Source organism: Leopardus geoffroyi, chromosome A3 (assembly GCF_018350155.1).
Source record: "Leopardus geoffroyi isolate Oge1 chromosome A3, O.geoffroyi_Oge1_pat1.0, whole genome shotgun sequence".
NCBI classification, from domain to species: Eukaryota; Metazoa; Chordata; class Mammalia; order Carnivora; family Felidae; genus Leopardus; species Leopardus geoffroyi.
This window is the reverse complement of record NC_059336.1, coordinates 20143359-20168964: the sequence shown is the minus strand read 5'-3', so window position 1 is coordinate 20168964 and position 25606 is coordinate 20143359.

Sequence of the window (25606 nt, the reverse complement as noted above, 5' to 3'; positions counted from 1 at the left end):
GAATGGGGAAGTGAGAAAAAGGGACGGCAGCCAAAAAAGATGTGCTAGCAAACTGTACCGCGGGCGACTGGAGTCGAATTCTACTGAGGAAACTCTGGCAGACAACGAACGTCACAGAAGCATTCCTTGTGTTGGGGAAGACTGTTCCCGGGGGCATTACTTCTAGCACTTTCTGTCTGCCTGCAGCAGGGCACAGCAGCCTTCAGCTGCTTTGGAGAAAAGCTATAAGCAAAGACTTACAGAACCTGGTGCATATTCTGCAGCAGCAAATTGAAGGGATGTGGCCCAAGAAATGTGGGCAAGGGTTGATACTGGCTGCCACAAGAGGGAAAGACAGAATAGAGAAAGAAAACATAAATATTCTTGAGTGCCCACACCCTCCTTGGCTCTTCGGTTTTGCTTCATGGACACATGCCCTCTTTCACTGGGTTCATCATCAGAATAGCAAAATTATTTTAAGCACAGTATTTAACGTATGTCTCTCCTGCAAAACCATGACCTCCACAGGGCTGACTGCATTCACTTTCTTTACTGTATTCGTTCAGTAAAGTATATTTGCTAAGTGAATCAGCCAATGAATGAATGGTGTCAGTTTCTGTCAGATACTCTGTCTATATTCTCCGGCCAATCTATGAGCTATATGCTATGATTTCGAACTTGCAGACAAGGAAACAAGAAGAAACTTTCCCCAGTATCGTCACATTGCTGAGAAAGTCAAGTCCAGGTCTGGCTCACTTCTAAGCTCACCCTCTTCCAGCATAACCTTCTGATAAAGGGGAAATATGGATACATAAGGACCTTTTGCATGTATATGTAGGTATATATAATTTATACATGTAACATATACACACACAAGCACACACAGCAGAGTTGTGTGACAAAACCCCAGGCACCGCCTAATCCCTGGTTCTCATCACTTCCCACTCCTTTGCATCTCTCCAATGTACCCTCTTAGTTCAGACTCAAGCCTTCTCTAACTACTTGAAGTCTTCGCATGGAAAAAGACAAAAAAATTTTTTTGTTTATTTAAATCCTCAGGCAAGAGGAAAGAAAGCCAAAGTTTCAAAAACTAGCATCTGCCTTTCCCTTGAATGACTTTTCTCATCAAAGAGGTAAAGGCATTTAAGGAGTTGTGACATCAGTATTTTTTATTCTTCATTGTTCCAAGTCTGGTCCAGTTTCAATGGGGAGGGGAGACTCCAGTGTTCTGCTGGTAAATGTCAACAACCTGCTCTCTTGGAAAACAAACAAACAAACAAAGAATCCAACCAACTTTGATTTGTAGCGTATGCAAATTCCCATGACGTAAATATTCCCATTATGGCCAATTTCAAACTATCAATGCGAAGTCACTGAATGTGGATGCTGACAATAGGCGGACAGTAATACTCCATTCAATAACGTTTCTGCCACACGAATACAGTAGGTATAAACAATCTCACAAACACACATAATAATAAAATGTGGTAAGCCATTAGAGAGCAATGAGTTTTGAGTATTTGCGACCTTTGCTTTTAATGCAAATTATTTGCGAGTTTATTAATTTAATTTTTAATAGTGGCTATGATAACAACCGGCACAAAATAATTCGGAAAACCTAACAGTCAGTCTCGTGACCTGGTATGGGCTGACTCCGCCATATCATTTTGGAGAGTCTCTAACTTTGGAGAGTTAGACTACCCAAACATTAATCCTAAGCCCCAACATGGAAGATTTTCAGGTAAAATGGATCGATGACATATGGTTCAAGATTCCGGCTGGACATCTAGAGCATGAACCAACTTCTTTGTTATCAGCCAACTATCAAATCATCAAAAGGGGTTTCATTTTCCTTGTTTATTGCCTGTGTTCCCTGATAGCCTATAAGCTTTGTGCAGGCAGGCATCTCACGTATTTTATTCATTAGTGATTTTCTAATATTCCAGTAGATGTCTGGCACGTAGACACTCGTGTTCAATGAATAAATGCAGAAATTAATGATTCTTCATTTTCCATATAAAGACATTCAAACTCAGATGAATTAATTTTTCAGATCACTTGATTTTGTGCTGCCAACCAGCCCAGGGCACTGCCTTCCTCATGCCAACTGCTTTTTTCTACGGACTTAGAATCGTGACCCATATTCCTCATGGTAGCAACCAACTTCCTTGGTCTTAGACCTCCCACTCACATTATCCCGATCTCCCTGCCAAGTATGTGTCTGCTTTCCCCATAGACTGCCGTCGTATGAACCTTTCATGTACCAGGGTTTTGGTCCATCCTTCCATAGCATCCTGGGCCCTATTTCCCAATATTGGTCCCATTCCATGGGTGGGCCAAATTTCATTCCAGCCTTGATCCCTGTTCCCATGGCACTGAATTCCAAAAGTCTTCAACAGCATAGAGTGGTGGAACTGAAGTGTTCAGGTGGCTCCCCCAGATGGCTAACTATTGGGATCTCCCGAAGAGATTTTAGAAAACAGAGTCTCAGGTCCGATCCCAGACCTACTTGTTAGGTGGGATCTGGGAATCTGCAGTTTTAGGAATGTCCCCTGTGTTCTTTGAATCAGCCAGGCTTTAGCACAATTCTCAATGTTGCCACAATAACAGAAGTGAGAAGGAAACCACTGAATGCAGGTAGAAATGAAAACAAAGCCCGAGAGTTTTAGGCGAACACCAGGAACGGGGCTGTCTGATTCTCAAATATTGTGATTCTCTGAGGCAGAAAGGAGGGACAGCCTGTGCCCAGAACTGTTGACTGATCGTGTTCTGGGACCGCTTCCTGCCCCTGGTCTCCATCGTTGCGTCCTCAGCACTCCGTGGGGCAGAGTCCCTGACAGTAACCAAGCAACAGTGGCGTCTGACCTGAGCTCCCTGCTAGGACTGCCAGATTAAATATAGAATTCCAGTTCAATTTGAATTTCAGATGAACAATGAACAACAAATACTTTTTAAGCTTTCTGAACTTCCGTTCCTGTGAGCTGCTCACGGAGCCGGCGATGGTAAGGAGGTCCCTCTTTAGTAAACATGGCCTTCTGCAAGACCTAGCATTGGTAGAGTCCATTTTTCACGCGTTTATTTAGCGCTTATGGCTGGCTGTTCTATGGGCCCCAGGTCCATCCCAAAGACCATGGTGGCAAATGTTCAGTGCTCTGGAGGACTTGGGGAGAAAGCTCCATCTATTTCAAAAGCGTAGCGTCTGTTCAGCCAAACCAGCTTCACGGTTTCAGGCATCCAATTTATCTTTTCCAATTGGGGTTATCGGAACGATGTCTAATAAATTCGTCTAAAGGCAGATCCCACCTTTCTTTGCATTTCTCCTAGATACATATCAAACCTGGAGCCTTTTCATGAGTGATAGGGTTAGTTTCTATTTTGGAGAAGTCTCTGTTTGTCATGCATTTATTCACTCAGCAAATCTTTTCTTCAGAGTATATTATGTACCACGTGCTGTTCTAGGTGTTGGGGATGTTGACGTGAAAAACAATACCTTAAGGAATGTGTGCTTATGGAGAGAATAAGGAAGGAAGCGGGATAGGGTGTGCTTCTGGGGAGAACATGAAGTTGTAATTTTAAACTATGGACTAGAGAAGATCTCACCGAGCATGTGACGCTTAGGCAACATCTTGAAGGAGCGCTCCTTTTCGGGTTCTAAGAACTCTAGGGCAAGTTGGTTTAATCTTCATTTACTGTAAAATATATACATTTACCCAAAAGGAAGTACTTCATACAGAGGCTATCATTTATCAAGGGATCAAATTTGTAACATGATATCGGAACGTAATGCCCTTAGTGTAAATATCCATTTCTCCATCTCAAATGGACCAACTCAGGAATACACAGTGTATCATTAACACTAATTAATTTTCTAATTAACGTGGAGCCAGGCAGGTAGTGCTTAAAGCAAAGGCTCTGGAATGTGACCGCCTGGTTTCAAGTCCTGTCCCCGCCATTTAACAACGATATTATATACGACAAGTTGCTTTAGTTTCCTGTGCCTCATGTCCTAACATTAAATTGGAGTAGTGACGTTAGCTGCCTCATAGCATTGTGAGAATTAAATAAGACAATGTGCAATCTTTGTCACATAGAAAGTTCTTAACGGTATGATGATAAACTGACTCTCCAAAGCAAAAACAAAAACAAACAAACAAAAGACCTGATGTATAGTATTTGCCAATTTCCATGGTGTAAATATTCCCACTGTGGTCGATGTCAAGCTACCCCAACACTGTCGCTGAAGCCGGAACTGGGAAGGGAGGCGCACGGGAAGCCATAACGAGCCGGCAGAAACTGCCCGTGACAGGATAGGAGTGATTCATGCTCCCATAGGTCAATGGTTAAGTATTTATTTTTCAACATATAATAATGCACACAAAGTATTACATGCATTTATTTATGCCTTTAGCGCAGTTTCTCAACCTTGTCAGTGCTGACCTTTAGCGTTGGGTAATTCTTTATTGTGGAGGGTTGTCTTTGTGCATCGTGGAACGTCGCACACAACTGCAGACCTCTACCCATGAGGCACTGCAACCGCCCTCCTGTTCCACTTGTGAGAACCACAGAGTGTCTCCAGATGTTTGCCCTCTGGGGGGCAAAAGGTCCCTGATTGAGAACCATGGCTCTAGCAAAATACAAACACAGGCTAGAAAACGATATTTCTAGAAGACATATTTTTAAAGGAAGGTAGATTATACGAGGTGCCCGCGTGGCTGTAAATACACAGGAACGAGAACAAGATAAATCGAGCACCGGGTCCACGCGAGGAGGAAAAGGTGGGTTCGGACATCACAGATGGGAAGCGCCAAGGCAGAGCGGCCAGAGCATTTGGGGTGGTTGGTGGTATGGCGCCCACATTTCAACAGCCTCTTGGTATCGTCTAGGCCTCGGTGCCTACCCAGGCTCTACACCTTATCAGCTGTGTGATTCCGAGCTAGTCGCTTCGCTACTCTGAGCCTCAGAGTGTTCATTAATGGAAAAATGAAGAAGACTGACTGACTTAAATAGCTTGTGAAAACCCTTACAAATATTTATGGAAGAGGAAAGAAAAGGGTCCTTGTTAGCCCTGGGTTTTGGGGGATCGGTAGGTCTTGGGGAGGGACGGACGAAGAGGGAAAGGTAAATGGGCGGGGTGGGCCGGAGAAGGGGTCGATCAAGTGCCTGTGCCGTCACACATGGCTGCAGGTCACCGCTTGGAAATGTGAGAACAAAATAGGACCCCCAATCTAATGACTTTCAGGTGTGCTGGCCCGGCTGTCTGGCCACTGGGGAATGGCCAAGGCCAAGGCTAATGCTCCAGGGCTGCCAAGGCAAACATCCAGGCCTGGAGTGAACCCACCAGAGCCAGGGACCCGGGGCCTCCCACCAGACTGCGTGGGACCCTGCGCCTGTCAGGGCTCACACCTGCCCATGGTAGACACGGCAGGCAGGGCCCAACCGCCCCTGCTCCCAGCAGTCCCTGTGACCCTGTCACCTGCCCAGCCCCGCCAGGAGTGGTGCCCTTGTTCCCTCTTTCTCACTTCCCTGGGCCCCAGTGAAAGCCCTGCTAGTTGGAGCTACGTATGTAGACAGAAATCTCTCCATCCTCATCCGGAGGCCCTTCGCCTTGCTCTATTCTTTGCACCCTGTACCCTGTTCCAGCTCTCACCGGTATTCCACGGTGGTCCTTTCTCCCTTCCATCACCCAGCTGTGGAGATGCCTTCCACCCAAGATCTGCTCTGCTCAAATAACACTCCCTGATGGGTTGCACGGCAAGCCAAATGTCACAAATGCAGCATTCGTTAGTCCCAAGGACATGATGAGAGGCGGCCAGAAAGGTAGGCAAGCGGGTAGGCAGTCACGCCCGTTCAGGATGCCTGCTGATAGGACACGAATTGCACTTTGCAGGCCCGTGACCCTAGGCTTGTAAGAGGATCTGCCCTGACTCCACGAGTAAGACTACTGTGCAAATATTCTTGCTCTGAGCCTTAGAGATGTGGGTCAGAATCTAGACAACGCTGCTCATGTATAAACTGTGCAAATATGAGCATTATTTAATGTCTCTCTTTCCTTATCTAGCAAGATATAATGGTATATTCTTTATACGATGGTTAGGAGTATTAACGAGATGATTATTCTTTCTTTCAACAAGCACTTATTAAGCATCAACTATATTCCGAGAGCAGTGGTCGTCCCTGGGTGTGTGTGTGTGTGTGTGTGTGTACACACAGATATGTATAGGTACAAACCAAGGTCCCTGATCTCCATTCTAGGGACAAGGCAAATGAGAAATTACAGCAAGGTTATACATTATGTATATAAAATAGAAATAAGAGAGAAGAGAGAAGTCCTCCTAGAATATGCCATTCCTGAACCGACCCCAAGGCCTTTGCACTTCCTTTCTCCCTTCTACCCTTAAACTCCTCCCACCAGTATCCGCACAGCATATTCCTTAACGTTCTTCAGGTCTCTGCTCAGATATCATTTTGTAGGAGACATCTCCCCTCACCACCCTGTATAAAATAACACCTACTCTCTCACACTCCATTTCCTTTATCCTTCATTCTCTTCCTAGTCTGAAATACACTTTTTTTTCCCCGTCCTTCCCTTACCCTCTCTAGAATGTAATCTCCATGAAGGCAGAGATGGTATTTTGTTTACTCCAGACCTAGGGTGATGCCTGTAATGTAATTACACACACCAATCAACAGTTCTCAATGGAATGAATGAGTCAATGAATGAATGAATGAGAACTGGAGTGAACAGCGAGTAAAAGACATAAATCTCCCCGGGGGAGTCAGACAGGAATGCTTGAGGGAAGCTGAAGGAGGGGTAGAGCCGTTTGCATGATGCCAGGGGGCTTAGGGGAATAGCATGTGCAAAGGCTAGCAAAATGTCTTGGCCCCAGACTGGTGGTAATTTTGAGTAACTAGGGAGCTGCAGACAGGACCAGAGGCACTGGCTACAAATGTGTGTGGACAGGAGGCTGGAAACAAGTCTCATTGGATCCCTCTGTTCTGGACGACCTGGAGCCTGTGTGCTGACTTAAGACTATGCAGATGATGACCTGCTGAATGAGGAGGCACAAGCCAGCCACGAGAGGATCGGCAGGTCGCTTCCTCAGCACTGGGGCTCCCATTTTGGGGAAGTGAAACTCCAGGGTCATTTTGATTGAAGGCACAGCGTCAATACACTCAAAGGGAGTCGAGTCACAAGGTTTGTTGCTTACAAGTCCCAGGATGGGGGCGGGGGGAGCTGGGGGAGGCCAGTCCTCCAACCCAGGTCATAGGCGGGCAGGAGCCTGAGAGCAGGGCAGCAAGCACTTGTGACTTAGAAAGATGGCCGGGGAAGTGCTCACTACGTTTTCGCAGACTCACCTCTGATTGGCTATGTTCAAAGGCACCCCAGGAAAAGCCAGGTGGGAACCTGTGGTAGGAATCCTAAGCTCTCATTTTAGGGTCCTTATCTAAATGCCCAGGCCCTGGGTCTGAGCAGGTTGTCATGCTGTGAAATGCCTGGGAAGGAGCTCAGAATGGCTGTTTTCTCAGCACACCCTGTCAGGAACGTTGGACTTGGCATGAAACCTAGAACCTAATTTTAGTTTTAAAAGAACAGCACAGGGGAGTCTGGGTGGCCTAGTCAGTTAAGCTTCTGACTCTCGATCTCAGCTCGGGTCATGATCTCATGGTTTGTGAGTTCGAGCCCCCACGTCGGGCTTTGCGCCGACGGCACGGAGCCTGCTTGGGATTCTGTCTCTCCTTCTCTCTGCCCCTCCCCAGCTTGCGCTCTCTCTTTCTCACAATAAATAAATAAACTTAAAAATTAAAAAAAAAAAATAGCACAGTGCCAGGCTCACAAATGATGTTCACACTTTGCCAGCATCTGATCTCTCCCACATCGGACCATGGGGCGTACTTAGAAACCTCCAAGGGGATAGACTAGTCGACTGGCCCCAGCTGGCTCCACAGTCCCCTGAACCCAGAGGAAGGCATTATGTCTGGGTAGGTCAGAATCAGTGGGCATCTCAAGAGAATGTCTGCCCCTTCCCAGAATTCAGTCAAGGCCAGTCGGCCCCAGTCCGGCCATCCCGTTTTGGAATTCTCCAGTCCAAATGTGCTGTTTCCAAAGTGTTGATGAATTAGGGCTTAATTATCCCAGCTCCAATTCCACTCTGCTCTGGTTACAGTAAATAAACCAGAGCCTGCTTAAATGGGTTTTTACCACCGGCTGAGCTCTTGCATGGACTTTTTGCTGAAATAGTATCGCTGCTTTGAAGAGGGCCCAAGCCGCGTTGAAGAAGTTTGTGGCAACTTCTCCCTTGCTCTGTAGACGTACTTGGAGGAAAGAGGAAGCTGAGTGTTCCCACTGGACTGAAATGAGGGCAGCCGAAGGACTCTGCGGAGTCAGCAATATCGATTCTTTCTCCAGTTCCTCACCCATGCCCAGGGTTTTGCACAGATCATATTCTCAGAGAAACTAAAGAGAGTTATGGTAACTTCTGCTGTTTTTGAAATGCAATTTTTTAAAAGTGGTATTTCAGAAATGAGTGAGCATAGTCACTGTGGTGTGGAGGCATGGTGTGAGGTAGGGGTGTGCGTGTGTGTGTGTGTGTGTGTGTGTGTGTGTGTGTGTATGTAGAAATGGACGGATTATAAACTTGGGGAAATAACCTCTTAGGGAGGTGGTCATCTCATTTATGATTAATTACTAATAAACCGCATTACAAGTTACTCATGATTTTAGGGCTTCTCCACCTCCCACCGCTCACTCAGAGCACCTCTGCCTTAATCAATCCCTGTGCTTCAAAGCTCACCCAGTCCAATCTCCTCGAAGATTGCATCAGAAAATTCTCTGTAGTATACAAATTATGTAATGCACTCTCTTGCCCAAACGCCCTTCGGTATAAGCCAATGTCCTAGAGATTAACGTCCCACACTCCCTAACCCGGCATTTATAAGTTCCACGTGAGCAGCTGCTGTCTACCTGCCAGCCTGCACCCACGGCGTCCTACGTTTCGGCCACAGGGAATCACCAGGGCCTGCTGTGTCATTTGTCTTCACTGCTAACATATCCATCTGCCAAAGACCTAATCATCCCGTTGAGAGGAGGCCAAGCAGATATTTCTCTATTGAAACACCAAAGGGACGAGAAAAAAGATGTCCACAAACGCAAACATCTGCTTATGTTGTCTCCTTTTTGCCCTTTGCTCTCCCACGATCCCAACACTTCCAAGAACGTGCCACTTCTCCGATGGGATCTATGAGCGCCGACGGTAAGGTTCGAGCTAGGGCCACTGAAAGGCTAGATAAGTGTGGATAAAAAGTGGATGAGCCAAGCTTACTTCCCATTTCAGGGTCGAGCCCTGTCAGAGACAATGGCCCGTGCCTCGTGAAGAGAGGACTATGCCATCTTTGGGAAATCCGGAAATCGCTGATCAAGGGACCCAGGCTGAACGAGAGTGACTGAGACCTCGCCCGACCCACGTGAGGAGAGAGAAAGTGTTGCTGGCACTCTCAACCCCACAGATCTGCTCCGGGAGCCACCAGCATCCTGGTCACGGGATGGAGCCCGCTTGGGATTTTCTCTCTCCCTCTCTCTTGCCCCTCCTCTGCCCATGCTCTCGCAGCCCGCCATTGACGGTGGCTTGTGACCAGTATGCCTTAAGCCACCACGGTAAAAAGCCAGCTCAAATGACCACCATCTCTGTACTGACGGCAAAGGAAAATGCTCTTGTGTCAGAGACCCAGGAGGGACAGCAACAGGCCCTAAATGGTCTACTGATTTCAGAACTTTTTTTTTTTTTTTTAATCTCTCTCTAGGAGACAACATAAGCCTTTTATCTGGAGTGAATCTTCGGGAAAATATCTGGCCTATGTTTCAATTAGCTTAGGTCCTGGCAGCCCACGTCTCGTGGAAGCTGTTGATTCCGTGGAATGTGGAAATGGTGGAGACCCTCCGTGATTCTCAGATGCCTCCAAAGTCGGCCCTGGATGGGTGAGAGCTGCTGCCCTCTTGTTCCAACCCAGGGGCTGGACATATGTCAGAGTCCAGCTGAACACAGGTGGGCTAAATACAATGAGATGAGACCCGTGGAAGGAGACCACAACTTTATCGAATCACTGGGTCAGGCCAGTGGAAACTGGGAAAAAGAGGATCCCACTATGGGTGTACAGGGAGAGTCAGGGTGTGAATTCAGGTCTTTTTCTTCTTCTTCTAGAAAATAAGTTTATTTATTCATTTAGAGAGAGACAGAGAGAGAGCATGAGCAGAGGAGGGGCAAGAGAGAGGGAGAGAGAATCCCAAGCAGGCTCCATGCTGTCAGCACAGAGCCCGACTCCGGGCTCGATCTCACGGACCGCGTGATCGTGACCTGAGCTGAAATCGAGGGTCGGACGCTTAAGTGACTGAGCCACCCAGGCGCCCCGTGATCCTTCTTATTTTCCAATCAGCATGTACACGTGCTTCTCCATGGCCTCTCCCTCAATTCCATACTGCAAGTGTTCCCTACGGGAGGCCATACCAAAAGGAACCCTTCATGCCCTAAGTCTGGCACACGAAACCCAATCACGACTCCAGAGGTTGTGTTTCTCTGGCTTTGGTTGATTTTAATATGACATGAAGGCCTGGGAGTTCCTCTTATTCGTTTTATTTATTTATTTTAATGGCCTAAATTCAACTCCACTAAGCAAATCAATTTAGCACCCAGGCTAAAATTTACAACACACCCACCAATACCAGGGCTCAACAGGATGCATTAAGAGGCTAGTTAAACACCAAATGCAGTATAAATCTCAGCCTTATAGGTGGGCTGAAAACATAAATAGCTTCCAAAGAGCTTCGATCAATACCAAGATATATGTGCTGGCTCAAAGTGTGCACATAATTTAAATTTTAAATTAGCTCCTCCTTAGGACCCCTCCCCACAGTCCTGGGCTCTGCCATTTCTGGTAATGGACCAAAATCTTAATATCGGAGTGTCGGTCCTTGACTTTCTATTAGGACATCAAAACCGGAACGGAGGTGGCCCCAGGGTGTATGTGTTGGTTGGAATCCAGAGACGGAAATGGGCAAAACCTGAAGAAGCTGGGGGCCCAGGGAAGAAGACCACAGGGCATCTCGAAGGTACCAGTAGGTGGCCCAGAGGAAAAAAGAGCGGCTAGCGAGCAGGTCACGAGAAATCCACAGGCAGGCAGAAGTTGCCAGGACCCACAAAACGGTGCCTGGAAGTGCCTCACTGGGGCTGGGCTGGGCTTGCTCCGGAAAGCCATGAATTCTGAGCTAGGCACAGAGTGAGGGTCTTGCCATGGGGACGCGACGCACAGCTGCAAAATGCAAGCAGTGTCAGTAACAGTCCGGACTCCGTGCCGCTGTGAAATCATGGAGCAGCGGTTTGCTTGGAGGCTGAGGCGGGCTCACCTCGCGGGGGCGTCAGCGATGCAGGACTGAGGTGACACAGGGAAGGTACAATCCCTCCTCTCCAGCAGCAGTTTCTGCAGCCCTGCATTCCCTGGGTTCTGGGGCAGCCCCGCTTCATGATTTCCCCCTAAGGGATTCATCTGTAGACAGCCCGGATTGCGAATACCTGGGTATGAAACGATCCCAAGGACTTTGGCAGCCCGGACTAAAGTCTGCCTGCCAGACCAGCTTCCCAGAGGATATTGTCTCTGGATTTCGCCCATCCCCACTGTTCCCTTGGGTGCTAACCGGGCTGTGGAATCTCCTTTGAGGAGGAGGGGAGGGGGGAGTGAGGCCTCAGAACCCAGCAGTTTCAGGAACGGATATCCATTGGAAATGACCTCTCCCTGCAACCCCAGGCCACCTGTAGGTCAGCCTGGCCATCTAGTGAGTCACGTAGCAGGAGACTGGGCAGAAAGACGCCCTGTGGATAAGCAAACCACGCTTGCCTTTGGGCCCAAGCCTTGAGCTAAGGAAAGTGTGTCCCCAGTGATCAGCAGCGGGAGACCGGGCCTCAGGATGCTGCCTACTGCTGGACTGATTCTCTGAGGACCCAGCGGCCCTGGTTCCACAGGAGGAGAGCGATTGGGGGCTCTCAGATTCAAGGACCGGTAAGACCGAGCAGGGTCCTGCATAGGCCACAAGGGCAAAATGACAGGGAGAGGCATTACATAAGCCTGTATAAGGAGAAATGACATTCACACGGTCACAATGTACCAGCGACGGCTGCATGAGGAAAGGGCACCCCTACCCCCTTTCCCCGGGATAACTGCAAGGACCCCTCCGGAAGTTACCCCCCAACCACCTCCACCACATTTTCGCCTCCACACGGTGGGCACAGCTACCCTCCAAATCTGTCAATCACATGATGGAGCCACCCTTTCCAGACTCCTTTGATGACCCTGTCTCCTTCAGAATAAACACCGAGGCCTTCACCAGGGCCGCCAAGGCTACCTGCTCTGCTCTTCCCCTTCCTCCTCGCTCAGCCTGCTGCCACCGCTCTAGCCGTCCCGCGGCTCCGTGCACCGCAAGCCTCAGGACCTTTGCGCCTCCGGTTCCGCAGCGTGGAATCTTCTTCCTGCGCAACTTTGCGAAGCTTACTCTCTCACTTCACCCATGTCTGCTCAAATGTCTCCTCCTTGGAAAGGCCTTCTCCGGCTGTGTTAGCTAAAACGGCACCCCCAGTTCTGCTCTGGAACCTGCTCTATTTTATCCTTCCTTTGGAACACGTATCATCCAACACGCCCTGAGTTCTCTGTCGCCGATCTGTCTCCCCACCTAGAACGCGAGCTCCACGGAAGCCGGCTGGTCACCCCTCTCACTGTATTCTCGGGGCCGATCAAGTGGCTGGCTTCTAGAGGGTGTCCCACAGATACTTGCTGCAGGGAACAGTGGGGACATTGTCAGGGGCCACGTGAAATGCCTTCACGTGACTCTCACCCTTCCATCAACTGGACGAGGCACGTTCCATTGGTCCTCCGATCTCAAATGAGGACATGGGCGTTTTTTGAGGGCGGGTAACTCGGCCAGGGTGGCAGTGCTAGTTAGTGGGCGGGAGAGCCGGGATTCGGTGTTGGACCCGACTCTCTGGTCCCCTAGGGGAGGCGATGTATGCAAAACCTCTAGAAGGAACAGAAGATAAATGAAGGCCTCCTGCCCCTGAACGACCCACTGAACGATCCTGAATGATCCACGACGGTTGTGACTCGGTCGTTATACCCTCTGCCCATCCGACCTGCCTACATCTGCTCAGTAGGACGCCCTGCAAGCAAGTACCAGGTGCCCTGTGTGCGGCGACAGAAAACGGCCACTGCCTTCAGACGGTGGACGTACGAGGGCAAGAGAATGCCACGTGCACAGACAACTGGAAAGCAATGCGGGAAATCGGAGATAAAAGCAGGAAACTGTCTGAGGTGCCCAGAGGAACTGCGGGTCACAAGCTGGCCCCATGTTCCAAGGCGTGTTGCAGTAGGATGGGCTTATCTCTGCCTCCTCCAGTGCCCCACCCCCGCCCCCTGACATCTTTGATTCTCCCAGGGCCCCAGAAGAAAGCACAACCAAGCCTGGGTGACTCATATATTGCAGCTGCCACCAGGCCACCTGGAGTTCTCCAGTGCAGCCTGAGTCCTTGGCTCCCCGGCAGGATGCTGTGTGCCCTCGTCTACTTCCGGGCCCTCACATATGCCCTGTCCCCTGTCATTTTCATGACCCAACATCTACCACAAAAGCACTTTCTCCACGAAGCTTCTCATGATAAGCCCAGGAAATGAGAATGCTCAGCCCACACATCTTCTTACCTTGATTTCAGATTTCCCAAGTGGTTCTCCAATTATCCGGCATTCTCTTGCACTGGTGCAAGTGACTGTCGGAGGTCACTGATGGTTTTTTTGTCATCAGGCACGGGCCACTTGTTATTGTTGTTTGCCGGTGTCCTGCTAAGTAGATCTAGGCAAATCGAAAGAGCAGAGGGTGTCATGACCAAGTGAGTCACAACTATGGCGGAGAAAATCCCAGAACACGTTGCAATAATTTCAGCAAGGGTTCTTCTCAATCATTCGCTCATTTACTCTTCACATGAAACCCATGAGGGGGGGTATTTTTATTCCGATTCTGCAGATGCCAGATTGAGGCTTACGCAGAGAGGTTAATGGAACTGTCCCGCGTCTGACGGTAGCTTTTGGTATGGAAGGCTGGCTTTAAAGCCCCCACTCTGTCTCCAATTAACACATGAGCTCTTAGAAACAGAGAGGGAGAAGGTAGAAACCTCCCTTCCACGTGGGGGCTGTCGATCGGGTGCCTGTACTTGACCAGCTCGGAGGCTGGACTTACAGTGAATCGCAGAATTCCGTGAGAGAGGCATTTGTAGCGCCCTCTTCAGGGGGTGTGCCTCCAACAGGGTTTACAGACTTGTTTCTCTGGGATGTCGACAGTTCAAAGCACTTAATGTGAAAACAAAACGAGCGAGCAAGACTTGCGTGGCTTGGGCCAACACTTCACTGAGAATTCCGGATCATTCTTATCCACCTCCCCATCCAAGTGGAGCCCTGTCGTCCCCGGAGCAGAGTTTTCAGACACAAAAGGGATCTTACCTAGTTGCTTGGGTAGCACCCCCGTGTTTTCCTGGCCTTGATTTGGGGGCAATTCTTTGTGGCAAAGGGAACAGAGGGGGTGATGTCACCAATGACACGTTGGCAGGTCACAGGCTACTTTTACTCAGCAGGCCCTTCTAGTCAAAAGCCCTATCCCATAATCTGCTTAGAGTGCGTATGCACCGTCGTTCATTCAGTCAACACACGCTCACCAACACCTAAGCTACCAGACTCTGTTCTAGGTGATGAGCTATGGTGACCAACGAGAAGGGTCTTAAAACCGTGAAACTCGGGGGCAAAAAGTAACCACATAACTAATCACAAAAATAAAATCATTTTACGTTGCAGTTAACTAGTCTCAAAGGAACTCAGGAGGCAGGGAGAGAAAATCATGCGGGTTGTTTTACTTTCGGTAGTGTAATCAGGGGAGGCTTCCTGGAGGAGGTGTCATTTAAGCAGAAGCCTGCAGAAGGAGAAGAAGCCAGGCACGTGAGGGTAGTGGAAAAGAGAACTCCAGGCACAGGGAGTCAGAAGACTGCCCTGGCAGCCACAGGTGCGTCCGTGAGGGTCACAACATCAGGGCAGCACCAGTGTGGTCTCGGAATGCGATTTGGAATATCACCGTGCCCGTGCACCCAGTGAGCCAGGAAAACTGCTTCTTTTCTCTTCACTTGGATCTCTAACTACATGAAGCGTCTTCTCCCACCACAACATCCTGTTTCCTCCGTGGTGTGGGTGGAAGTTGACCACACACTCTGGAGAATCTCTTTGGCCCAAGGTCACCAGAGGAACAGAACGACCGCGAGGCTACCTCTGAAGCCGACCCGCTGTCCACGCGGTTTCTGCGTCAGGCCTGCCCTGAACAGGAGCCCCGCACAAGCATCTCGGGCACCCGGGCCACCTGCTTTTCAAACGTCAGTGACAGACGCGAGCTGCTTCACATGGAAATCATGATCTCGTCTCTCTGAATGGCACCGTATGGTTGGAAGGCAGTCAGGGAAGGCTCCTGGAGGAGGTGACTTCAGGACGTACACAACGCCAGTTGGAGGAAAGGAGAAAGAGGCGCATTCCAGACGGAAGAAACAGGCTGCCTAGTTTTGGAGGTGGGTACCACCCGGTCCGTGTGCGGGTGGAGACACGCCGGGTTGGAGCACATCTGTGCTGGCGAGAAGGCAAGGTCACAAATACGAAGCAAGGACCCCTTGAACGGGGTCCCTGAAAGCCAGGTCTGAGCACTTTGATCCTGCACCTCCCTCCCTCCCTCCCTCCCTCTTCTTTGGCGTGAACAAGGCTTGCTCCCCACTCCCTCCGCGGGCGATTCCGCAGCCGGTGCCTCACTTCTCCCGACCCCCTGGGATAACCGAGACGTGGCTGCAACGGGACTTGGGCTCATGCACACGTGCCCCCCCCCCCCGCTGCCCCCCGTGCTCCATCCCTCCCTGCCCTGCGACCTCGCGTGCCTTTAGGTCACAGCCAAACTTTGCTCCCCTGTGTCTTTCTGTCGCAACTGAAAGATCTGTAGCACGAGGGTCCCATTTCCACAAGCCAACTGGGACTCAGACGCGTCAGACCACCCCCCCACCCTGCCCCCGACGGCGAGGACGCGGCAAATGCCATTTCTCGAACCCGGAGCGGGGGAGGGCGGGTTCCTGCTCTGGACATCAGTCTCCATAGCAGTGGTTGTGACTGTTGGGTAACTGCCACCTACGGTGATGGGATCACGGCTCCGGGGCAACGGCAGAAGCAAGCGGAGAGTCGGCGAGCGGGGCGCCCGGGGCAGCTCACTGGGCCGCAGCTGCCTGGAGCTGCCGTCGCACTGGGGACCCTCGGAAGCCTTAGATCTGTCAGCACAGATCCCACCAGGGAGCCGGCAACACCCCTCACTTCCTCTGGCCTCTCTGAAACCCGGCCAAGGAGCAGGCGCTGCGCGAGCGCTCAGACGGCTCCCGGAGCCTCCAGGCCTGGGCACCGAGCCCTCGCCTGGGAACATGGCAACGGCCGGGCCCGTCTCCGTGGAAGACGCTTCATTGCTCCTGACACCTCGGGCTTAAAACCCACCATCACTGTCAGTCAGCATCTACCCCGCGGGGCATGATGTGGGGAGAGAGGGAGAGAAAAATAGAAGGGACCCGTGGAGCCAGGGAGGGAGGGGGGCAGGGGCTGGTTGGAAGAAGTAAGGACCCACTTGTGGGAGTTCTTGGGGGTGCGGGGCTAACGGCCCAGCTGGGTGGGATCAAAGGGGAGCCCCCAGCGCAGCCCAGGGCCAGAGGATCAGCACCACGTAGGCCTCCTTAGGCCTTGATGTCCCTTCTCCTCAGCCTCTGAGGGCAGTCCAGCCACTGCCCACGGAAATCCCACCTCAGGACGCGGGTCCCCAACGGGGGCCTGAACAGCCTCTGACAAGAGCCCCCCCAGTGGGAGTGTCCGACCTCTGGACTGTTCCACACATCATGAAGTAAAAATCGTATCAAGAAAAGAAAAAGAAAAAGAAAAAGGAATCCTCTCTTCAATTCTTCTTCAATCCCTGGGTGACACCAAGGGCAACACATTCGATCGGTTCTAGAGTGTCTAGGAGCGACACCTACCTCCTTCCCCACCGTCCCTTCCAACAAAGAAAGAGCCCAGTCTCTGGTAGGCAAAGGTGTCTAGGTACAACACGATAAAACTGTCTGGTTTTCACGGCACTTCCGTGCCTAATGGCTGCTTAGTGTGGGAAGGATGCGTCGTCTCTCAAGGTCAACGACACAAAGTTATGTTCAAATCCCGGTACCTGAGAAGTTCTTAAAAGTGAACGGAAAAAGAGCCCAGCCCTTTGCAGATCCTTGGAATATCTTGGGGAAATTCATTGCCAACCGAAGGTAGGGGAGAGAGACAGGGCCCAGGATGGCAAGCGTCTGAGGACTCTGGGAAAGTTCTGGAGACAGGACAACCAGCCCAGAGGCTGCTGGTCCCTGGCAGCCACGGGAGCCCCCCCTGAGCAGCGGCCTTTCTTCGAGCAAACATCCGTCTCTCTCCTCTTTGTCCTTAATGACCACAGCCGGGGGGGTGGGGGGGGGGTGGGCAGCTTTAACTCCAAGGAGGCTGTTTGTATCCAGTCTGTGAGGAGAGGCCTAAATTGGCATTCCACATCATAATAAAAAAATTCCCAACAATTATTAAAAGATTCTTATCTCTTGCTCCCTACGTGGATAATGAGGTCCTTCTCTGCTGGACTGAGACAGGCTGTCTCTGCTCTCACTTAATGAAACAGGACCAAGTTTGCAAATGAGCCTGCCCCGGCTCTCCCCTTAACCTCTGCTTGTCGAGTTGTACATCAAACCTCCTGGCTTCTGTCTTTCCTTATTAACAGCCCGTAATCTTAGCAGGGCCCTCGCCTTGGCATTCCCTCTTTGCGTGTACAGATCTGGTTTTCCCTGGACAGACGACTGGGGGTTTGTCTTTGTCTTTCCAGGACTGAGTTTTTAGGGGATCCAGGCGCTCCTGGTTTCAGCTAACAAGGAGGGTACAGAACACCGAGAGACAGAGACAGAGTGTGTGTGTGTGTGTGTGTGTGTGTGTGTGTGTGTGTGTGTGTTTTGCTGAAAAACCACTAGCATTCTCTCCCCGGGACTACGGGTGCTGGAAGCTGGGTTTAGTAACGGTTCTAACTGAAAACCTTTACCTGCAGCTGTGGGGCCCCAGGGTTCATTTCTCTCCCCGGGCCCGGCCTACTCCTGAGGGCAGGCCAGGCCAGGCCAGCTGAGTCATTGTAACAGAGGTCACTGGATTATACTTCTCCGAGTCATTCCTTCTGGATTCCCAGGGACTTTCCTTTATTTTGACCCCGTTTCAACAAAAACCTTTGAAATAGGGAGAGCTCTGTTAAGTGGGGTGTATGACAGCTTCTCCTTAGAGGTCCAGCCCCTGCTGGGGGAGCAAGGGGAAGGCGAGCGTGTGTTGAAGGGGAAGTCCTAAAATGGGTTGATCCATTTATTCCCTTGCGTGTATAGGCTATTATTTTGATAATATGGGAACTGATGGGTTCTTTGCTCCCAGAAGGTGTTGACTTTCTCTCTCTGGTGGAAAGTGGCCAACACTAGAGCTCTTGAGATTCATGCTACGTGGGATACTAATCACCCACCATTTCAGGGGGGCTTTGCTCAGACTGGGATCCTATTCCGGTTGTCTATCGCTATCTAGCAAAATATCCCTAAAGTTAGTGGCTTTGAACAAAACCCGTCTTATTATACCTCATGATTTTGTGGGTCAGGTATTCAAGCAGGGTTTGGTGGGGCTGTTCTGTCCCTCGTAGCTGCTTGGCACCTCGAGGTGGTATTCGGCCGTGACTTGCTTGGTCTGAAGATCCAAGATGGCTTCACTCACACGTCTGGTGGAAAACGAGTTCTCTTGGCAGGCTGTCCAGGCTTTCCTGGGCTCCTCCCCCTCTCCGTGTTTTCTCAGGGGCTCTCCAGTGGTCTCTCCAGGAGGGTACTGGAGCCCTTACGTGATTGTTCAGGGATCTAGGAGTGAGCATTTCTGAAGAAAGGAAGTGAAAGCTCCTGACTTTTTTCAGCCTCTGCCACATCCTGTCGGTCACAGCCACCATAGTCTTCCTAGATCCCAGGAGAAGGAATATACTTTGGGAGGAGGAGTTGGGTTTCCAGTCCAGTGTTTACAGGAGAAGGCACCAGCAACACACACAGAAAGGCCTGGAAGAGACGCTGGGTGCTTTCTGACAGACTTGGCTAAAGGAGTAGATGGAATGGGACCAGCCTCCCAGTCCCTATAGGAACTCAAGCTTAGGAAGTGGCAATCACAGGAGTATGACTTCCAACATCCGAAGAGATGAAGGGAACCCTAGGTCTCCAAGGAGATGGAGGTCCTGAGACCTGAGTTTCCCCTTTGCTGCCTACCACACGAATGCCGAGCAAAGATCGTAAATCAATGACAGTCTCTGTTGCCAGTTTCCCCCACAGATAACCCTTTGCCGCTTGGAAAATAAAGTAATCCATAGTCGAGGATAGCACTCCCACCCAACAGAGTCAAGCCATGCCCTCCTACCTTGTTGGTCTCTTTTGCAGATATAAACATCACTATATTCTCACCACTTACTATTGGGGTCTTGGGGGGGATCCAGGAGCAGTAGCTCCTTCCTTTCTACTAAAGCAGGAATATTAAGTCACCTCTTCATACCTGGGCCCCTGCCCCTATTATTGTCATCCGTTCCACTAGTCATAAGCACTCCAGAGGAACAAGCTTGAGATACGATATACACCAATTCTCCTTCCTTTTTTTTCCCCCAGCTCAGCACCTGGAGTCCCCATTCCACCTGATTCTCTTTGGAGTTACATGAGAGAGAAGGCTATTTTCAGTAGTACCCAAACCTAGCCGTGCATAAAAATAACCTGGGAAACTTAAGAAAACATGTAGATCCACGGGATTCCCTTAAAGAGATCCTGATTCAGGAGGTCTGGGCTGGGACTCAGGAATCTCCAGGTCTCCTCCAAGTTTCCCCTGGTGATTTTGATGTGATCCTGTGCTCTTCTTAGATACATTTTATTAACTTCCCGCTATGCTGGGTCCTCATTTCAAAGGGATGGGGCCAATTAGCTCTCTCAGTTGGTGAGACCAGCTTGGTTATTGAAGAGACAAAGACCCAGGGTGTGTTTTCCATAGCTAGAGCCTGACCTGTGACCTTAGCCAGCTGCCTTGCAAATACCATTGATCACCAGGGCAACCCGGCCAGAGAGAGCTAATGGTTCAGAGCAAATGCAACTTCGCTACTGGTGTGGAAGGAGGAGGAAAGACAACTCTTGACTCAGAGCAGGCCATACTGGCTCTGTCACCTCTGAACAGCGTCATCATCTTTCGCTCTGAAGATATGTGATGGGACCAGACACCTCCTTGGCGCTGAAGACTGTCTGCTACCCCAACAAAGAGTCCCACTTCCACCGTTTTCCTCCAAGGACATCTGTGTTCAAAGCAAGAGGAAATAATATATCTATGTTACATAGTGGCTAAGATACAGCCTCCAGAGTTGAAGGCTTTCGATGGCATCTTGGCTTTAGTGTTTGTGAATGGTCTGCAGACAAACGAATGAATGAACCTCTGTGCCTCAATTTCCTCATTCTGCCAAATCCTGGTAACAACGGTGCCTATCTTGTTTCTCAGGGTAAAATATGAGATAGTACTCATAAAATATTAAATTTAGCCCGGTGTGTGCTTTATAGTAAACACTTAGGAAACAGTCTGTCATTATTACTGTTATTATTTTTATGAATGATAAATCCCTTTCCCACACATGGCTCTCCTTGTCCTCAGTGTCAGTGAAAGGCACTATCATACCCCAAGTGGCTGAGGCATAAGGGGGGGGGCATCTTCTTCCTCTCCCTTCTTTCTTCTCCCCCAGCTCACAGCCACCATTCAACTGTCTCCCTGACTGAGCCCATTCTTCTCGTATTCTGGAAGACGAATGTCCAACTTGGCTTTCATCACTTCTACTTTCATGACTGGCATCGCCTCCAGCTTGCCTCCCCACCAGTAATTTCCCTTCCTGTGATCATTCCCCGACTTTGGTCCAGAGGGAGTCTTTCAAGAGATCACTCTTAATAACTCATTCTGCTTAAAGAACCTACTGGTTTCTATCTCCCATGACACTAAATTCCAATCATTTACTCGGTACACAAAATCCTTCATGCCTTGTCCCACATCTCTCCTCCAGGCCACCCCCACTGCTTTCCTCTGTATCGTAGGCACCAACCAGAATTCCATGACTATAGAGATGCTTTCCTGTGATGCTCTCCACAATATTTTTTTTTTCTTCTGGCCAAGGCATCGATCGCCTTCTTTTTTCCACGGTGAGCCTCAGGTCGTCTTTAAAGACCCAGCCCCAATGTGACAGCCTCCTCTTTGATGCCCTTAGGTTGGAACCAGTCTCCTCTGTGTTCCCATATTTCCCCTCATTTATATCAAAGTAGGGACTTACCTCAAAGGACTTACTTAAGGACTTATCTCAAAGCTATATTGTAAGTGCCTGAGGTTCAGGCTGATGTGATTAAGAGCTCAGGCTCTGAGAGCACACATTCCTGGGTTTAACTCAAGTCCTCACCTAGCGGTGCCTCCAATTCCTCCTGTATAAAATGGGCATTAAAAAAAATAATAAAAAAATAAAATAAAATGGGCATAAAAGTACTCTTTTCCAGAGTTATCGTAAGAATTAAATGAAATCATGCAAGAATAATATGTAGTATAGCATACTAGTACTAAATAAGGACTGGCTGTTTTTTTTTGTTTGTTTGTTTGGTGTTCTTTCTTTCGGTCTGTAGGTCAGTCTTCCCTGGGAGTTTTTGGGGGCAGAGCCCCTGTCTTTTACAGCTCCTTGAGCTCCCAAGGTAAGGCCAAGTACTTAACAACTGTTCAACGGATGTTGAAGTCCATGGATTAATTCTAATCCTGAGTTAAACATTAACATGTCACCTGCTTATGCAATCTGAATGTGCTCAGAGTCCTAGCCTCAAACACGGGGGCCCTGCCTCTCATTCCTTATTCTGTATTCCTTACTCTCATTCTTCATTCCCTTTTTTCCTTTCTCCCTCTCTCCCATCCTCCCTTCTTTTTCTTCCTCTTTTCCATCCTACAGTCTTTCCTTTACTTCTTATTTATTAGAATAATTGATTAATTTACAATGAAAAAACAGACTTGTAATATAAACAAAAAATATTTCGATCTTAGTGACAAGCCATCGTGTGAGCAATTTGAAGATGTTTGGGAGTTCAGGTCATAATGAAAAATTGCTTAACTTACTAGGTAAGGAATAAAAATACTCTGCCTGTCTAACAGCCACGTAAGTAAACTTGGAGCTAAATTCTCCAGCCCTGCTTCAAAGCCTGAGAAGATGGTAACCCCAGTGGACTGCACAATCGAGACCCCAAGGGAGCCACAATCACCCAGCTAAGTTGCCTGTGGACTTCTAAACCTCAGAAACTGTGTGCAATAGTAAATCTTTTTGCTAAGGTTAAACTGCTAGGTTTGCAGCAATTTGTTACACAGCAATAGCTAACGAATGCAGACCGTATCAACGATGCATTCTCTACTCTCAGACAAGAAGAAGATACGTTATTTAAGAAACTTGTATTTAGCCTAAAAGGGGAGATGAAAACGAATCAAGTGACTGGAAGGTTCTTTTTAAAAGCAATAAGTATCGCTAATAGGTTTATGCTACAAATGTTAGTAGTATAAATTCAGAGAGTATAAGTATTATAAAGTAAAATGTAGACTCTCTCATGCCCCAGTCCTATGCCCCAAAACCAATAATACTATTTTCTCCCAGAATGTATCTCTTCATATGTAAGTAGACATACAACGGTATCATTCACTGATCAACGGATTTCCAAGTATGGTCCCAGGACCAGCACAGCAACAGCATTACCTGGGAGCTTGTCAGAAACGCAAAATTTCAGGTTTTGACACACACACACACCTATTGAATCAGAAATTCCAAAGTGCATCCAGCAATCTGTGTTTTAACAAAATCTTCAGACGGTGCGGATGCATGATAAATTTTGATCCTACATACCATTCTGTAGCTCACTTCTTTCACTTTTGGAGATCTTGGAAAGCTTTACAGCCATATATACACACATACATATATACATACACACATATACATATGTGTGTATGTATATATATACATATGTATGTACATATATAAACCTATATACAAGTATACATATATACATATGTGTATATATGTATACATACATACATATATACATATATACATATATGAATATATATGTGTGTGTGCATGTGTGTGTGTGTGTGTGTATATATATATATATATATATATATATATATATATATATATATATTTCTGACACCCAGGACTTTGTCATGTGTCATGTGTATACATCACACTTCATTAAACAAATCCACATCTTTGTCTGTATCCAAGTTTCTTAGTATCATAAGCAAAGTTATAATAAAAAGACTTGTGTTATATTTATGTGATACAGATGGATGGACAGGTGGATGGATGAACAGATGGAAATATGGATGAAAAGATGGATGGGCGGATGGATGGATAAGTGTATGTATGTATGGATGGATGGATAGATGGATGAATAGACAGATGAATGGATGGATGGATGGATGGATAGATAGATAGATAGATACACAGATACATATATACATAGATACATAGATAAATAGATAGATGATTTAAACTTTATGAAAATTCTCAAGGAGAAATTCCTAGAAGTGGTTTAGTTAGGTCAAAGTGTAAGGCCATTTTGGATCTGGGCAAATTTGACAATTTGTCTACTCCTTGAAATTACCTTCCATATTTGTGTATTATTATTAATGTTTAAATGTCATTTTGATGGGTTAAAATCGTAACTCCCTTTATATTGCATTTTTTTATTTATGAGTAATATTAAGCACTTTTCATAGTTTTATTGACTTATCCTCACTATGAACTGCCCTCAGAACATTTCTTTACAAAATGAAGACTTCAGCTAAGAGCTTATTCTGACTGGTTTGGGGGCGGTTACAAAATTTGAAGGAAAACTGCGTTATCAGCATTCTGCCAGTTGCCCTGAATGTTTTATTATGATTCGTGAGAAGTGATTGATCATAATCAAAAAATGAATCACCAATCAGCCCTAGTAATTAAGTCATAATCATATTTGCATATAGGTGATAATTTATGCAATCTTTAGAGAAGGAAAGTTAGGTAGGAGTTATTGACCACGGAAGATGTGGCAAAAGGGTCAGTTACTCGGACAGTGATTTTTACTATAGTGTGGCTGGATCCCCAAGGGTTAGGTCCAGTTCACTGGCTGGAAGGTGAGGTCCATGGACTGGCTGGCATTTTTCTACTCCATTAGCTGCATTATTTTACCAATGGGGTATTTTAACTTCAAAGACTATGATGATAAAAATATGGATGGTTCAGAGCAAATTCGGTTCTAACGCTCAGAGTTCACAGTGCACCCACCCAGAACGGGTCTGAAAGATAGACATTGTGAGCTGATTTAAGTCAAGTTCAGTCAACATTTTTGGTAAAGGGCAAGATAGTAAATATTTTTGGCTCATATGGTCTCTGCAGTAACTACTCAATCCTGACATCATTTTAAAAAGCAGTCATAGATAACATGTAAATGAATGTTCATGGCTGTGCTACAATAAATCTTTACCTACACAAACACTGTACCAGACCTGACCCATGGGGCATAGTTTGCTCATCCCTGGCTTAGACATTCTTAGTGGACCAAGAGTTCAGGGTCCTACCTGTGGTGAAATATCATTTTTTCCTAGTTCCCCTTCTTCTCCTCTTTCTTCTTCTTCTTAATAGCTGGGTGACATAGCTTCTTAACATCTCTGTAGCTCAGTGTCCGAATCTTTAAAATGGTATCAGCAGTAGAAGCTTATAAAAAGGTTATCATGAAGAGTAAATCGAGTAAAGAATTCTGGAAAAATCTTTGAGACAGTCTCAGGTCTGCGTGCGTGTGCGCACGAGCACAAAATCTCAAGAAGGGGAAGAGTCAAAAATAAGAAATGATTGTAATTTCGAAATGATGTATTTAGCTTCCAGACGCGAGAGCGTGCTTTAAAGTGTGTCCGTTGTAAAGCTGCGGCGTCGCAGATATCGTGGCAACGTGAGGAAGCCGTGAAATGAGTGCTTTCCCCTCATGTTTGGGTCTGCGTGGTGGTGCAAAGCTCTTCAGAGCTCTCTTCTTTTCACCTGCAACCAGAGTATCTTTGACCTGTTTCTCTTCACTAGCTGGGGCTAGACTTGGATCCGCTCATCTAGAATGGTAGATGTCGTCACTCGTCACAGTCTTTTTCCAGGCCCAGCCCACTACACTGGAACGCCTGGGGTAACTACAGTAACCTGAATCTAACTCAATTTTGTAACATCATTTTGATGTCCACCTCCTATTGGACAAGTGGCCTTTGCATTCGTCCACCAGGTCTACCCACATGGGTTCTACTAACCTGTGATGCTGGCTTTTCCCCTCTTCACCCACCCTTGCTCCTCAGATCCCAACACGGCAACACGGGCTCTCCTGAAGGGTGAGCAGGTGGCGGGAAGGAAATGGAATATGATTCTACTTCAAAAAAA